This window comes from Patella vulgata, chromosome 3, assembly GCF_932274485.2.
Source record: "Patella vulgata chromosome 3, xgPatVulg1.2, whole genome shotgun sequence".
Classification (NCBI taxonomy): Eukaryota; Metazoa; Mollusca; class Gastropoda; family Patellidae; genus Patella; species Patella vulgata.
In genome coordinates this window covers 83,317,999-83,335,168 of record NC_065881.2, presented here as the reverse complement: position 1 = coordinate 83,335,168, position 17,170 = coordinate 83,317,999, and the positions used below count along the sequence as shown (strand labels likewise).

General features: G+C 37.0%; 2 long non-coding RNA genes across 3 annotated transcripts; both read left to right on the top strand.

Annotated features, from left to right (window-relative positions):
- Positions 1-149: 149 nt before the first annotated feature.
- LOC126816978 (uncharacterized) lies at positions 150-15,863 on the top strand. 2 transcript variants are annotated; one of them, XR_007678694.2, is made up of 4 exons: positions 150-229; positions 7,250-7,319; positions 9,994-10,141; positions 11,703-15,863. It is a non-coding gene; the product is annotated as an uncharacterized LOC126816978 (long non-coding RNA). The 2 variants fall into 2 exon arrangements; XR_007678695.2 differs by having other exon boundaries at positions 152-239.
- LOC130012130 (uncharacterized) lies at positions 376-2,711 on the top strand. The gene is made up of 3 exons (XR_008787421.1): positions 376-558; positions 967-1,199; positions 2,624-2,711. It is a non-coding gene; the product is annotated as an uncharacterized LOC130012130 (long non-coding RNA).
- Positions 15,864-17,170: the final 1,307 nt, after the last annotated feature.

Sequence of the window (17,170 nt, the reverse complement as noted above, 5' to 3'; positions counted from 1 at the left end):
GTACCCGATAAATAAAGTTACCAAGCTGTATCCGAATAACATCTATTTTACATCTCTTAGTTTTAGATAAATACTAATCGGTATTCTGTATGCCATTTTTTCAAGCGGTTTTATATTTCGTTTCATGTTTTATTACTGATAGAGATATAGTTACATGTGTATCAGTTGATTAATGTTGACAGTCTAAGGAAAAGTCTCTAGTCTTTCAACCGTTACGTGTTTTTAACAGGTAATTCAAGGTGATAACATTTAGTTTCTCTTTTAAAATAGACTCATTGGTTACAGGATTAGGTTTCTGAATCAATTTGACCATGACTTTTTGATAAAATTGACAATGGTTTATTTTTTATGAGTGATACTGATATTTTTAGCGATGCTAAACGCCGCTAGGAGCGCTGGCTGTACTATTTACAGACATCACAAAAAGTTGACCGAGAAAAGTATACGTCGTGTTACGCCTTGTCATGAATATTCAAAGTGTCAAACATTGACCACGTGATGTTTACCATCGAGAAAAATAGATGAACTTGCTGTCGAGTAGGATTTTGAGAAGCTGAGGTAAGATTTTCTGATATTTTTCATGAATTGAAAATTTGAAGTTGAGAGAAATTTTCGAAAAAGGCCCTCGACGCTCAAGATTTTGGTATATTTGGAAAGCCCAATTCATTAACTACTTAGTTTGACCATTTGTTAAGTCCGTATCCCCCGTAGGAATTCGTAAAATGGCTGAAATTGAACCATGTGGAATTAAAGGGAGGTAACTCGTGGTTGATCAGGGTTCAGACCATAATTACCCCCCCCCCCCCCCACAGACTTCAGTGTAAAAAAAATGATGTTAGATTTGGACAGGTTTTTTTTATTATATTGAATGTTACTAAAGCTACCAACCAAACTTTAGCCAGACATTTCACTAACAAAGGATAAAAATTGTGAATGTTGTTGACCACCTTGGATTTTTTTTTTCAGGAACTGTAGCTGAAGAAGTAAGCTACATAATATATACTCATCCAAATCCAAACATAGCCAAAGGCGATCCCTGATATTACTTGGTACAACATAAAATAGACAAATGATGATGATATATAGGCCTACTCATACAGCTTGCATGAGGACTATAAAAAGGGGGGCTTGAAACTGACTGTTTCTCAGCATTCTCAAGAAAGTCCATAATTATTATAAATTTGGTATGAATCATAGAAGTTAGTTTAATTTATTGTTTGAAATCAGTGTTAGTAATCTTATTTTTGTTATTTCAATATTTGTGATAATATTTATTTTATTTTTAACATTTTCTACCTGAAAGAAGTGGCCTGATGCGTCAAATGTTTTTGTTTATTTTGAAAAATATCGCATATGAATAATGTGATTATTTTATATTGTTATTATTGTTTGTTTTTGTAAGATACATGTATTAGAAATCTTATATTTGTTGATAAATGTGATAATGGTTTCTTTTTTTTTATCATTTATTTTAAACCGGTGGGTGAACATTTTTAATTTCATATTAAATAGTAACAGATATGAATTTTGATCTTATTGTGATTTTGTTTTTAATATTTTTATATTTTTATGACATAGATAATGTCTCGGCAAGATGTATCACCATCTGAATGTTTATATTGTTTTTATTTTCATGGGATAATGTCTCAACAAGAAAGCTAGACTTCTACCACTGATATTATAATATAGTATATCGTAATGCACATGTATCACAAATTAATTTTTTTAATACTCTTTCATGTAGATCATATCTTACTTTTTATAAGCTTACCTTTTAATTTGGACTCTTTTAAGATATTCAAATGTTTTAATTATGTCTATTAATTATGTCTGTTTTTATTTGAAATTGTAGTGATGTTGATCACAAAAATATAGCTGTTATATAAATCATAGTTTAATTGTTAATTTTCATTCCTGAAACAAACAATTTCAAATTGATGTACATGGCAGCTTCTAAACAACTAAAGCAGTTGGCGTGGCAAAGGCGGCAAATCTGCCAAAAGCTTACAGGTTTATTTCTCATTTTGCCACACACTTTCATGATTTTTAAAAATATCCACAGTATACGTTAGTATAAACGGTTTATAATTGTTGTATGACTGTGAATGGCCAGTGGTCAATGGCCTCGGAACCAGTAGGTGCCCAATTACATACATAAACTTGTTTCTCTTCGACATTGACATCATACAGTCAAAAATTGTGATTTAAGGTGTTGTCATGCAAAAAATAAATAACAGAACAGACTGAAAACACTTTTATGTGTGCTTATTCATTAAAAAATAAGCCTCTGTATTAATGTCAAAGCGCTACAATTTAAGTACACACAAATTTGAAAAAAATTTTGCTGTGATTTGTGCGAAATCGGCACGGATCCCAACTTTGAACCTCTGTAACATAAAAAGTATATACTAGAATATTATAGCGACAATTTGGCTTTATTAAGTACATCTAGATCTTTAATTAGTGCAATTTTCATAGACCTATCTTGTATAGTTACTGAGATATTGGCTTCGGTCACTTTTTTGCGGTTTTTTAAAAAAGCCGTTTTTTAGCGCCTCTGGTTTGCCTTCTTTAAAACGCTATAACTTTTTTAATTTTCAATATTTTTTCGAAATTTTTTCAGATTATTCATTCTAGATAGTTCACAATTGCAGTATCGTTGTCATTTTTGAGTCAATGGTTGTATCTGAAAACCCGTTGGCAATGCTATATTAATTCGGATCCTGTTATCTCCTTCGTTCGAATCACTCAAGTGCATGACTAGGCTTCATGATCCGGGTCATCATACGTACATAATATGAGAAGGAAACACAAGCTGCTTTTATGCAATACCCTTTCATATTCAAACTAGTTGTGCACCTGTTACAATCAGGATTTTTTTTGATGAAGTGGGTATATTGTGTATTATATTATTATTATTAAGGTTTGCAATATTAACATGTAGCCTAGTCTACTATATAAATAGTAGTAGGCCTATTTATATCCCCAGATATTTCTATTTAATATAATCATAATGTAGGCTATATAATATCGTCCTTATACTCTGCTTTATGTAGACCATTTAAGTTGAAACTGAAACCCAACTCTTTGTTCATACAGAGTACGGTATAATATGACAAATGTTATTCTAAGGTGTAGTCTATTTATAACGAAATTTAGATAACAATAGGCCTACAATAGCAAATCCAAGCTTTACAAATTTATTTAGCTTTTATTTTACACATTAAATATTTCTAGAAATGAATGTACATGTCTGAAAGTCAAAATATAACTTTACTGTATGATGGTCAGGACGATTTATCTACATGTACATGTAATGTGGGAAGATTTATAAGTCTCACTGCAAAGCTACATGTATTATTATTATTATTATTATTATTATTATTATTATACTCAGTGCCACCCATTACAAACTGAAATCACCACCCATTACATGTACTTCTCTAATGCCACCCATTAATCCCCTAATGCCACCCATTGGGTGTACATGTACACCCCAATATTACCCCACCTATGTAACACCAGATAACAATTTGAATACTTTTTCAAGACTATTATTCAAACTTAATTTTAGTAACGATATTCAGAGTTCAATGTCAATTAAATCTAAGGGAATTTGGCAGGGTGGTCCGTGACCAAATCAATCTTTTTAATGTTATAACTACCAGCTATTATACTTCTGCTAAAAAATAAAATGGAAGGGAGAGAGAGAAATGGGGACTGACCTATGGTTCAATTTTATTTCAATAATTCACTTGCGTGTAGGGATCTTTATCTGCGGGAGGATACCGTAAAGATGGAGCTCCCCTGGATGGAGGGAATTCTAGTAAGGCAGTATTGATATCATTCATCATGTGAGGTTGTGTGTGGTGCTATTACTCATTTGATTTGGTCCGTGCATGAAAGGGGGGGTTGGATGGCCGAATGGTTAGCATGTGCGTGCTGTATCATGCGGTTGTACATGTACGTGGCAAGGAGTAGGGTCGCCTGTCCAACCAGTTTCCTCCCACTGCTAAAGACCCCTACGCGCAAGCGAATTATTGAAATAAAATTAAACCATATGTTAGTCCCGAAATGACCTAGTTTGTGTCGAGTGGACGTTAAACCCCATTTCTCTCTCTCTCCCGTGCAGAAAAGGAAATTAGTTCAGTGTCACATGTATATGGATTAATTAGCTGTCAAGGTGATCACACCATACATGTATAGCATTGAATCACTGTATCGCGATTCACCTTCTCATGATTTGCGTATTGTTTTTTGTACTTTTATTTTGCTTGTGAACTCTAGTTTCCTGCTAACTAAAGATCCCTATGCGCAAATAGGATTTTACCTATGTTAGTTTGTGTAGAATCAACATTACTCTCTCTCTCTCCCTCTCTCTCTAGTTTAGTGCTCAGATTCTTTGTGTAGAATCAATGTTAAACTCTTTCTCTCTCCATGTCTAGTGCTCAGTTTCATTTTTTTAGATATTTATTTCAAGTATCGACCTTACCTGAATTGATTGGTGTTTGAATTTTTGACAGTTACATGTAATAATTTGTAAAAATCGTTTAAAATAACCAAAAATCATCTACTTTGTACTTGTGTCAAGTTTAAAGCTACCCATTCAATTTTGATAATGAGTGTAAAATTTGCAAGCGGTTAATTTCTCTATCACCATTAAAAAATAAACAACCAAATTGATTATTGATGTACATGTATATGTATAATGATTAATTTTTGAACAGTTTAATGTCCACTCGACACGAACTAGGTCATTTCGGGACTAACATATGGTTAATTTTATTTCATTAATTCGCTTGCGCGTAGGGGTCTTTAGTAGTGGGAGGAAACTAGAGGACCCAGAGAAAACCCACGAGGTTAGACAGGTAACCCTACTCCTTGTCACGTACAACCGGGGATTCGAAACCACACCAGTTGACTCAATGACAGGTCGTATGATACAGCACGCACCTGCTAACCATTCGGCCCCCTATTTGAATACGATAAAACGCAGGTGAAAATACTGCTGTGTGGACAAAATTTTCCTCATGTACATGTGTGCTTTGCAAGGGATATGTCTCTTCATTAGGAGCCATGGTGGCTAAGTGTGTAAGTCTGGAGGTATCGGATTCGATCTCTGTATTGGACGAGAAAGTTCATCGGGATTTTCCGGCGTGATTTCCCCTTTCTCTCTCTCTCTCTCTGTTTGGCTGAAAGTCAGTGTGTCTTATAATCTTTTAACTTGTTTTCTTGCCATCTTTATTGTCTTTGTTCAAACAAACTAAACAAAGGATGTTGAGTTTTGTGATTAGCACATATAAAGGTAAGTCTTGGAACACGACAAAATAGTGTAACAAGATATTAACTCTTAGGTTGTTTCCTCAATGACTGGAGAAGTGGGAGTGTCTCACAATTGATGTTCATACATCAAGGTCAAAAGAGTAGATTTGTGGTTTTCATACAATTCAGATTCTTAAAAAAAATATTTTCTTTTGTATGTTGAGATTAAAATATTTTCTATTAATTAAAGAATTAGAAAACCATAAAAAAAGACATGACAGTTATTTCATCTAAAAACAATTTTACAAAGATGTGCATGTAGGCCTACATGTATGTGTGCAGTAGATTTTATTAAAACTGACCAGTCCAGAGCTTTTACATTAAAATTTACCTCGGATAAGCAACATACATGTGTTTTTTCCAAAGACTGTGACATTTTGTAAAATTGTCCTAATTCTTTTTGAATAAATTTGTAATTGTTATTACACCAATCTGATTAAAGTACAGATCTATATTTTGTTTCATTTTTTTATACTTTCCATGGCCTCTACTGAAATGAAATGAAATGGGGTTTAACGTCCTACTGTTCTGCTCCCATGCTGGACTAATGAAGACGGGCCTACGCCATACAGTGTGCCATGAGGGAAATTTTGCCCGGGCAGCGGCACTATCGCCTACTCTTATATCGAATTCCAACTGCCAAGGGATCTTTTAAGTGCATTCTAATGTATACACGGGACCTCGGTTTTTCGTCTCATCTGAAGGACTAGACAGCTGTCCTTGTCAGGCCCTCCGTCCTGCATCACTGACAAGGGGGAACCACGCCGGAAAATCTGGATGAACTTTCTCGGTCAATGCAGGGATCGAACACTCGACCTCCAGGCTAGCGAGCCAACGTCTTACCCACTTAGCCACGTGATCCCCGGCCTCTACTACATGTACATGTACATGAAGATCTGACCAGTTGTAGTGGGAGGTCGCATCAGGGGTCATATAAGCGGCTTTTGTTGACCCTGACGTCAGACATTTGATTAACCACTCAGCGATGATGTTTCTAGTAGGATATCCACATTTCTGTGCATCGCACGCCAAGAATTTGCTGCAACAGACCGTTTTATTGGCTGAAACCTCACATCAAACAGAACGTGGGTTATATATGTACATGTATAACAACTCTTCCAGATCCTAGTGTAGTATACACAAATAAAACAATATATTTGGAACTATAAAAAAATGAAACGAAATAGGATCTGTGTTTTAATCAAATTGTTACTACACATAAAAATATACATGTATCTTGTATTTTAAGGTTAAATTTTTTAAAATTCTAATTTCATGGCTGGGTTTCACTCTCTCATGACCACAATGCTTCACACCAATTTAAAAAGAATTTGTCGAAAATGGTAGCCTATATGTACATGTATGTCACAAGGTTTTCGGAAAAGGAGCAATAACTCTGGAACGGAAAGTTGCAAAATACTGAAAATCAATAAAGTGTCGTCTGCTCATGACTTTGCTCCAACTTTGAAAAGAATCCATCGAAAACTGTAACGTATATCACTTCACAAGGTTTTCGGCAAAGGGGGGATAACTCTGGTACGGAAAGTTGCAGAATGCTGAAAATCAATTGGGTTCAATCTCTCATGACCTCAATAGTTTAACCAAATTTCAATCACATTCACAAGGTGTTTGGAGGGTGGGTTGGGATGAGGGGAGTAACTTCAGAATGTAAAGTCTTTGATTTCTGGCAAGGAAAAGCATCTAGTTGTTATGATTGGTGAAAAGGTCTGGCCTATACCATTGGCAGCAATCCCTTCACAGTTTTATTCTGAAATAAGAGTAGTATCGCTGGCGCTGTCCAGGCAAAAGTTCCCTCATAATAGCACATAACTGCATGGCATGTGCCTGTATTCATTTAGAAAGGTACTGTAGCAGGTTAAAGGTCATTTCATTTCATTTCATTGTATTCATATTTGTTTTTTTGCAGAAAAATTGTGAATAAAACTGTTGAGTGATAAAGAGGAATAAAACGTTATAAAGATGGATTTCTACTACATGTAAGTTTTTATTTCAAATTTAATTTAAAGTTCTGATGCACAAATTGCTTTTTCGCTAAATATCATATTTCATACAGCTTAATCCACGCTAATACATTGTACATTAATCTAATCAGATTGATTATTTAAAGGGCCAATCCCGATAATATTTTGGAGAATAAAACTGCTTAATTTTGTGTTCAAATATCTTAAAATCCTCAACCTTTGGGCCGAACAACTAACTCAATATATGTGACAGTTTTCAAACAACTTAAACACGTCAGTCTTAATCTAGAAATGGAGACCGGTGTCCCACGCTGTATTATGCGGTGTCTGGATAAAACCAGACTTTATTTTATAAAAATAAGGTGCAGGTGAAATTTACCTTTCGTTATCAAGTACATCAAGTGGGTCATGCACTGTATATAACTCTAAAGAAACGGCAATAGATTATCAGGTCACCCAACGAAAAAATTGACCTGAAATCTTAAAAGGGTTACGTGTCCGGATGAGTAGTTTCGACGTTCACATCTAAACGATTCAATATTTTGAGGTGAAATCTTGAGACAAGGTAAATACACCATTCAATATTAGAATTGAAAAGGGCCTATGAATAGATTTTCCTCTCATAGCACACTGCATGGCACATGCCTGCCATCATTAGCCCTGTCAGGGGGTGGGTGGGGGTGGATGGCCGAATGGTTAGCATGTGCGCATTGTATCATAAGGCCTGTCATTGAGTCAACTGGCGTGGTTTCGAATCCCCGGTTGTACGTGACAAGGAGTAAGGTCGCCTGTACGTGACAAGGAGTAAGGTCGCCTGTCCAACCTCGTGGGTTTTCTCTGGGTCCTCCGGTTTCCTCCCACTGCTAAAGACCCCCTACGCGCAAGCGAATTATTGTAATAAGATTAAACCATAGGTTAGTCCCGAAATGACCTAGTTTGTGTTGAGTGGACGTTAAGCCCCATTTCTCTCTATCGCTTTCCCATGAATGAAAGCTTATTAATATTGACCCCTATTTCCTGAAGCTGACAAATGACTTCTGGTGACCTACAATGTAATTCTGGCCATAATTAATTCCAACTAATAAGTTCCAACATGTAGGCTATGTGCAAATGAAATGAAATGAAATGGGGTTTAACGTCCTACTGTTCTGCTCCTATGCTGGGCTAATGAAGACGGGCATACGCCATACAGTGTGCTATGAGGGAAATTTTGCCAGGGCAGTGGCACTATCGCATACTCTTATATCGAATTTCAACTGCCAAGAGATCTTTTACGTGCATTCCAATGTATACACGGGACCTTGGTTTTTCGTCTCATCCAAAGGACTAGATAGCTGTCCTTGTCAGGCCCTCCGTCCTGCATCACCGACAAGGGGGAACTTTCTCGGCCAATGCAAGGATCGAACACCCGACCTCCAGGCTAGCGAGCCAGCGTCTTAGCCACGTGATCCCCACATGTATGTGCAAAATTTTGAAACAGCATCCTTGTCTATCTGTACATGTATACAACAATAATAGCTTATTTTATGCATGTGCGCGCTGTACCATAAAGTCTGTCATTGAGTCAACTGGCGTGGTTTCGAATCCCCGGTTGTACGTGGCAAGGAGTAGAGTCGCCTGTCCAACCTCGTGGGTTTTCTCCGGGTCCTCCGGTTTCCTCCCACAGCTAAAGACCCCTATGCGCAAGCGAATTATTGAAATAAAATTAAACCATGTGTTAGTCCCGAAGTGACCTAGTTTGTGTTGAGTGGACTTAAACCCCATCTCTCTCTCTCTCTCTCTCTCTCTCTCTCTCTCTCTCTCTCAGTCAATCTGATTAAAATACACATTTATTTTTTGTTTCGTATTTTTTTTTATACTTTTGATGGCCTACACTACATGAAGATCTGACCAGTTGTTTTGGGAGGTTGCGTCAGAGGTCATACGAGCGGCTTTTGACCCTATGACGTCATATATTTTATCAACCAATCAGCATTGATGTTTCTAGTGGTTTACCCATAGTTCCGTGCACTTCACATTAAAAGTTCACCATAACAGACCGTTTCATTGGCTAATCCCTCGCATCATCCAGAACACGTCAATGATAACAACTCTTCCACATCCTAGTGTAGTAAAGACAAGTAAAATGAAATTTTGAACTATAAAAACAAAACGAAAGAGAGAGAGAGAGAAATGGGGTGTAACGTCCACTCGACACAAACTAGGTCATTTCGGGACTAACATATGGTTTTTAATTTTATTTCAATAATTCGCTTGCGCATAGGGGTCTTTAGCAGTGGGAGGAAACCATAGGACCCGGGGAAAACCCACGAGGTTGGACAGGCGACCATACTCCTTGTCACGTACAACCGGGGAATCGAAACCAAAAACAAAAGAGGATCTGTGTTGTAATTGGAGACACATTGAAAAAAAATATGTGAAAAAAAATAGCTTCTTGTACAGGTACTTTTAAATCCTTCCATATCAGAGAAATGTACATGTATATGTGAAAAAACTAGCTTGTTGTACAGGTACTTTTAAATCCTTCATATCAGAGAAATGTACATGTATATGTGAAAAAACTAGCTTGTTGTACAGGTACTTTTAAATCCTTCCATATCAGAGAAATGTACATGTACTTGTACTGGCTTAGACCCTGCTGAAATTGATTAACGTGAGAATTTGTAAAAAAATGTTCTTTATTTTTCAGATTGATCGTCATACTGATCTTTTTAAAGGTCATGTTCTGGACATTTTTCTTCTATATGAGAAGCCAAAGGATGCGAGAAGCTCGTCAACAGAGACGTTTTGTAATTGTGGAATCACGTCCTGTTCGTCCAAATAATGTTAACACATCCGTAAGTTGTCAGATTTATATCAGTATAACAAGTTCAACCATATAACGGGGGGGTGGGGGGGGAATGGCCGAATGGTTAGCACGTACGCACTGTATCATAAAGCCTGTCATTGAGTCAACTGGTGTGGTTTCGATTCCCCGATTGTACGTGACAAGGAGTAGGATCACCTGTCCAACTTCGTGGGTTTTCCCCGGGACCTCCGGTTTCCTCCCACTGATAAAGACCCCTACGCGCAAGCGAATTATTTAAATAAAATTTTAAAAACCATATGTTAGTCCCAAAATGACCTAGTTTGTGTCGAGTGGACGTTAAACCTCATTTCTCTCTCTCTCTTTCTCTCTCAAACATATAACAAAATATTCGGCTCGTCAGATACTGCTTGGTCACATAAAATAGCTTTTTGAATAGAAAAAAAATCTCGTTCACTAACCAAAATTAAAAAAAAATGATTTGCAATAAAAAAATGAAATGGGGTTCAACATTCTACTGTTCTGCACCGACTGGGCTAATTGAGATGGGCATGTGACATACAGTGTGCTATGCGGGGAATTTTGCCCGGGCAGCGGCACTATGGCCTACTCTTATATCTTTTATGTGCATGTCAATGTACATGTATACACAAGACCATACGAACGACTAGACAGCTGTTCTTGTCAGCATTCTGTCCTGCACCACTGACAAGGGGAAACTACGGCGTAAAATCCCAAACTTTCTCGGCCAATGTATGGAAGTAGACCTTAAACCACCGACTTCCGTGGAGGAGGGGGGGGTGTTTATGGCGGAATGGTTAGCGCGTGCGCACTGTATCATAAGGTCTGTCGTTAAGTCAACTGGCGTGGTTTCGATTCCGTAGGTGACAAGGAGTGGGGTCGCATGTCCAATCTCGTGGGTTTTCTCCGGGTCCTCAGATTTCAAGAGATTATATATTTTTTTACGTGAAATTTTTTCAAATTATTTTTAAATAACTTTCTAAGTGAAGTCTATATACATGTACATGTTACTACAGTCCTGGAACTGTACAATGGAATCGTGCGACTAGCACCCGGATGCATTTACTTGATCTGATATGTGCATTTGTCATTTGCATCCTATATATATTGCATCCTGGGATCACGTGGCTAAGTGGGTAAGGCACTGGTTCGCTAGCCTGGAGGCCGGGTTTTCGATCCCTGCATTGGCGAGAAAGTTCATCTTGATTTTCCGGCGTGGTTTCCCCTTGTCAGTGATTCAGAACGGAGGGCGTGACAAGGACAGATGCCTAGTCATTCGGATGGGACAAAAAACAGAGGTCCCGTGTACACATTGGCGTGCACGTAAAAGATCCCTTGGCAGTTGGAATTCGATATAAGAGTAGGCCGTAGCGCCGCTGCCCGGGCAAAATTTCCCTCATAGCACACTGTATGGCGTATGCCCGTCTTCAATTAGCCCAGGTTGGGTGCAGAAGAGTAGGACGTTAAACCCCATTTCATTTTCATATTGCATCCTGTCCGTAGGTTTGTCTTGTGTAATTGTTTATGTGTGGTGCAGTCCTCCTGTACTAAATATGTTAATTATTTTTCAGGATAGAGCAGGAATTATAAACAATGAAATCGTCCCCGATTCAGGTTTTGCCACAGCACCGCCATCATATGATGATGTTGTATCAGATAATACAGCTAAACCTCCGTCTTACGATCAGGTCATTTCACAGTCTTCTCAACATACGCCTAAACAAAATACATCCATCAATATTCCCTCATAATATTTTTGTATAAATTGATTAAATATGTGTGAAAAAGAGTCCATATTCTGAACACATTTTATTACAGATTGATAGACTAATAATTAAGTAGAGATTGCTTTGGACTGGTTAACCTGCTCTAAAAAGTCTGATATCAGGATATCCAGTCTTCTACATGTGTTTTTTTGATTGAAATAGAGAATGCAGTGGACTGGATAACCTGTTCTAAAAAAGGTGGGGCGGATTAGAGCAGGACTTCCAGTCTTATAAGTAGACAGTCTTGGAATACAGGACTACTACAGTAAATTGCTTATCTTGCTTATCAGTCTGATTGAAACACACATCGTATTTTGTTTCGTTTTTATAGTTCAAAATTTGTCTTTACTATACTAGGATCTCAAAGAGTTGTTATCATTAGCCAATGAAACGGTCTGTTACAGTGAGCTTTTGGCAAGTGGTGCACGGAACTGTGGGTAATCAAATGTCTGATGTCATAGGGTCAAAAGCCGCTTGTATGACCTCTGACACGACCTATCACTACAACTGATCAGATCTTCATGTAGTGTAAGCCATCGAAAGTAAAAAAAACAAAAAACGAAACGAACTATAGATCTGTATTATAATCAGATTGATATATCATGTACATTGGTAAGATATGAATTCATATAATGATTCTCTAACTCTGCATTATGTTTATAAAGGTATTTAATGAAATCTATTAATAATAGGGACCCATGTACATTGATTAGAAATGATGTCATATAATGATTTACTATTTTTACAAATAATTGTTGTTTTCTTACTTACAACCATGACTTGTTATTTTCCTCGATAAAGGCAGGATATTTGTTTTGATTATGCAATGAGATATTGTGTATATATGCATGGGCGTGGATTAAGGGGGCGGGGGGAACGAGTCCTCCCATTAAAATTGGAAGGGGGGGATGAATAGGTATCTGTCCGAGGGGTTGGATGGCTGAATGATGAGCACGCGCGCGCTGTATCATAAGGCCTATCTTTGAGTCATTTGCCGTGGTTTCGAATCCCCGGTTGTGCGTGACAAGGAGTAGGGTCGCCTGTCCAACCTCGTGGGTTTTCTCCCACTGCAAAAGACCCATATGCGCAAGAGAATTATTGAAATAAAAGTAGACCATGTGTTAGTCCGGAAATGACCTGGATTGTGTCGAGTGGAAGTTAAACCCCATTTCTCTCCCTCTAGGTCTCTGTCCCCCTCATGATTTTGATTGTCAGGACACATTTTGAGGTTTATATCCACATGAATCACCCGTTCTGAAGGCTATCTAACCACTGGCTTGGGTCTCGCCACAGTTACTGATCTTTAAGATATCATATTATTACATAACACTGGTACAGTAAACTGTTAGTAATAATTATTTTGGTTTGGTAATGAAATATTCCAGGTTCCAGGGTTTTCGTCCGTCCCCTCCCCCCAAAGTTATGACAAATCCACACCCTTGTATATATCATACAGTAGTTATAGCTTTATTATTACCAAGGGGAGATAAATCTGTTCTGGCAGATCAAATTGTAACAAGGTTCTATTGTACAGATCACATTTTTAATACACAATGTATGTTAATACATTTACGTTTTTTTTTTAATTATTTGTAACCGGTACCAGGATCTTTCAATTATTGTGACTTTAGATATTTTTAAAGATCAGAGAAAAATAATAATACCCCCAAATTATTTCATTATAATAGTTATATTTATAACGTGGATGTTGGGGTTCAATGTTATAAAAAAACCCCACTTATATATATTATAAACTGTCTTCATTATTACATGAATGTTGGGGTTCGCAAACTAAATCCATGCTATAAAAAACCCCACTGTTTATATATTATAGGGGATGAATGTTTATATATTATATATTGTTTATATATTATAAACAGTCATCATTATAACGTGAATGTTGGGGTTCGTGAAATAAATCCATACTATAAAAAAAATGCTTATCATACATTATAAGGTTGTTTTTTTTTTTAGAACACTGTTGTTTCCATGGCGACAGCTACATGTATAGTACAGTGATATGATGATAAAATCGGAACTCACTGTAAGATCATTTGCCTTGTTTATATTTTTGATTGAATTATTTCGTCCTATATTAACACAAAAAGAGAGATAATTTGCTTGTGCCTTGCATGTAAATATGCTATCTGTAGTTTATCTAACTTTATGAATAAATATAGAATGTAGGAGCTTAAGATAAAAAGATATACACTCACAATTTCATGTGTGCTTACATTTTATTTTTTACACTGACCAAGATAATGACCCATAGGCGCTCAATTCCATTATGTCATCATTCTTCCACTTCGCTGAAGTCTTATAGTAACTCTCACAAACGAATTGACAGGTAGATCTCTAGATTCTGTCCCATTTCTGATCTCCTCCTACACAAGAATTTGATCCCACCAATGACCTCAAATACCAGGGTTGGGGGTCCGAACGAAATTCTACCAAGACTTTCCTATGCTAACCAAAATGTATTGTACATTGAAAAGATTTGGACATATAAATTCAAACAACATGCCATTTATATTATTGCTTCTATTCCACTTGTAAATAAATTACGTCAATCATATTCGGGTAAAAATGTATTGCCTAGACCTGTGATTCTCAACCAGTGTGCCGAGGCACATTTTATTTTTTACACTGACCAAGATAATGACCCATAGGCGCTCAATTCCATTATGTCATCATTCTTCCACTTCGCTGACAGGTGTGCCGCAAGATCTTCCCAAGTTTGCCGCCAAATTTTTGGGACGGCACACTAAGAAAATGCGAAAAACCATGTGATCCCAATTGCGTATTCACTGGTGTCTACTGGTAAGATCACGGCTGTGTTTTTCTTTATTTAGTTTAAGTCATTCTATTTGTCTATGACTAGTCTCTGTCTACGGTGGTATGCGATCTATTACTTGCCATGTTTTTATTTTGTAAAATTCAAATATTTTTCATATATATTTAGCCAGGTGTGCTGCTATTTTTTCATGTGTTACAGAGTGTGTCTTTGGCAAAAAAGGGTTGAGAACCACTGGCCTAGACCAAGCTTTGACTAGCTTTTATAAAATGAATTGACGTTATATGTATCAATATTCTGATAACTTTACGATGTGATCACATATAATTTTATAAATTGGAAAAATCCACCAATGATTCTGAACCCATTAATTTGTGCCTTTTTATTTTTTTAATTAAAATTATTATTGCCTGTTATTTGTGTTGAGGAATTTCAGGCAGATTGCTGAGTCACCAGGCCAGTTGAGTAGTCGTCAAGTTCGTTTGTGGAAGTCCTATTTATACGGATAATTCATCTGTTGGGATTTCTAACCCTAACCCTATACCTTGTTTCGACCTCCCCCACCCGCTTGAAATTAGATTCACTACATTATGACTGAACAAAAATTTGTGATTTTATTTCTGGAGTTTTTATGTTAATAATTGAGTCGCAAACATGAATATTTCCATGTAGTTTTTGTTAGATTAATTAGGCAAACATTGTAATGCCCTTATTATTATTGTAAAACCCTGATATTGTGTTAAAGAAGCTAAACCTCTTTGATTTATGTTAAAATATTGAATTTTTTTTTCTTCAGATTTGTATGTTCTATGTGATAAAATTTTAATTTCTAAAGATTAAGTGAAAGCTAGCTTGTATACTTTTTGTAGTTTTATCTTTTTTGCTTAGTCTGTCGACAGTCAAACACAAAATTGGCTTTATTGTCATCACATAAATAGAATCAACAAATAAAATCTAATGAAATAGACATTATTTAAAACTTTAATCCAAAAGGGCTTAGTTATTTTAACTTTATGCAAAGAAACCTAGTTATTTTAACTCTACTATTAAAGGTATTGGAGATATACCATTATTATTTTTATATATTTTACGTGATAGTTGAGTGATAATTGATTTAAAGTGCTCTTCTTTTAATAAATTATACATTTATGTATTAAAATCTATTAAGTATTCTTCAGAACTCTATCTCTCTTTTTAGTTGAAATCTTCATTGTTTTGAGTGAGTGAATGGTGCACATAGGCTTTATTATCCATACTTATCCCATTCTGGGGGATCATGGTGGGTAAGACGCTGGCTCGCTAGCCTGGAGGTCGGGTGTTCGATCCCTGCATTGGCCGAGAAAAGTTCATCCATATTTTCCCCACCTGGTTCCTGCTTGTCGGATGGGACGAAAATCTGAGGTCCCATGTACACATTGGCGTGCATGTAAAAGATCCCATGATAGTTGGAATTCAGTATAAGAGTGGGCCGTAGCACTGTTGTCCAGGCAAAATTTTCCTCATAGCACACTGTATGGCGTATGCCAGTCTTCATTAGCCCAGTTCGGAGCAGAACAGTAGGACATTAAACCCCATTGCATTTCATGTCCAATTCGAATAATATATTTGTCCCAGTTTCAATCCCAGTGATGGCTGACAGAGTATCTTGGGATATTCGGGTCTGGTGGTACTAGGTGCGCGATCTGGCGGGGAACAGTGTCTAGTAGGTTATATAAGAATGTGTCAGGAGTGTGTTCAGTAATGGTGTTGAAGGGGTGGGGTCGGTGGTGGAGACCATGTCAAGTTTGGAGTCAGGTCTGGGAGATTAAAGGGGCATTATGGAAGATTAGATAAAGAGCTGGCAGTTCTCACTATAATAGTTAAAATCAAGATAAAGTAAAGGGAATATGCTGAAAATTTCAGTCAAATTGCTCCGCTCTGAACCAAGATATTAGCAATTGAATTTTAGGCCTTGACTCAATCAACACTGCTAAAGTCGGTAAAATAAAAAACAGTCTCGATTATCCCTTTTTGCATTCAATCATCAATAGGCCTTGAGTAGCAGATCGGATTCAAATCCAGTATAAATCTAACACATAAGATGGCACTGAGAGTTGATTATGGTCTTTTCATGTTAATAAATGTCTAATTAATAGTTTATATAACATTTCAGGCCCAAAGAAAGACCTGCAGTAGGCAGATGTAGCTCTTGCATAATGTATGTTTAATTAGCAGAAGCTCTAAGATAATATTTCTGTTCAATTAGGTTCTGGGGATCACGGTGGCTAAGTGGGTAAGACGCTGGCTCGCTAGCCTGGAGGTCGGGTGTTCGATCCCTGCATTGGCCGAGAAAGTTCATCCAGATTTTCCGGCGTGGTTTCCCCTTGTCAGTGATGCAGAACGGAGGGCCTGGCAAGGACAGCTGTCTAGTCGTTCGGATGGGACGAAAAACCGAGGTCCTGTGTACACATTGGCGTGCACGTAAAAGAACCCTTGGCAG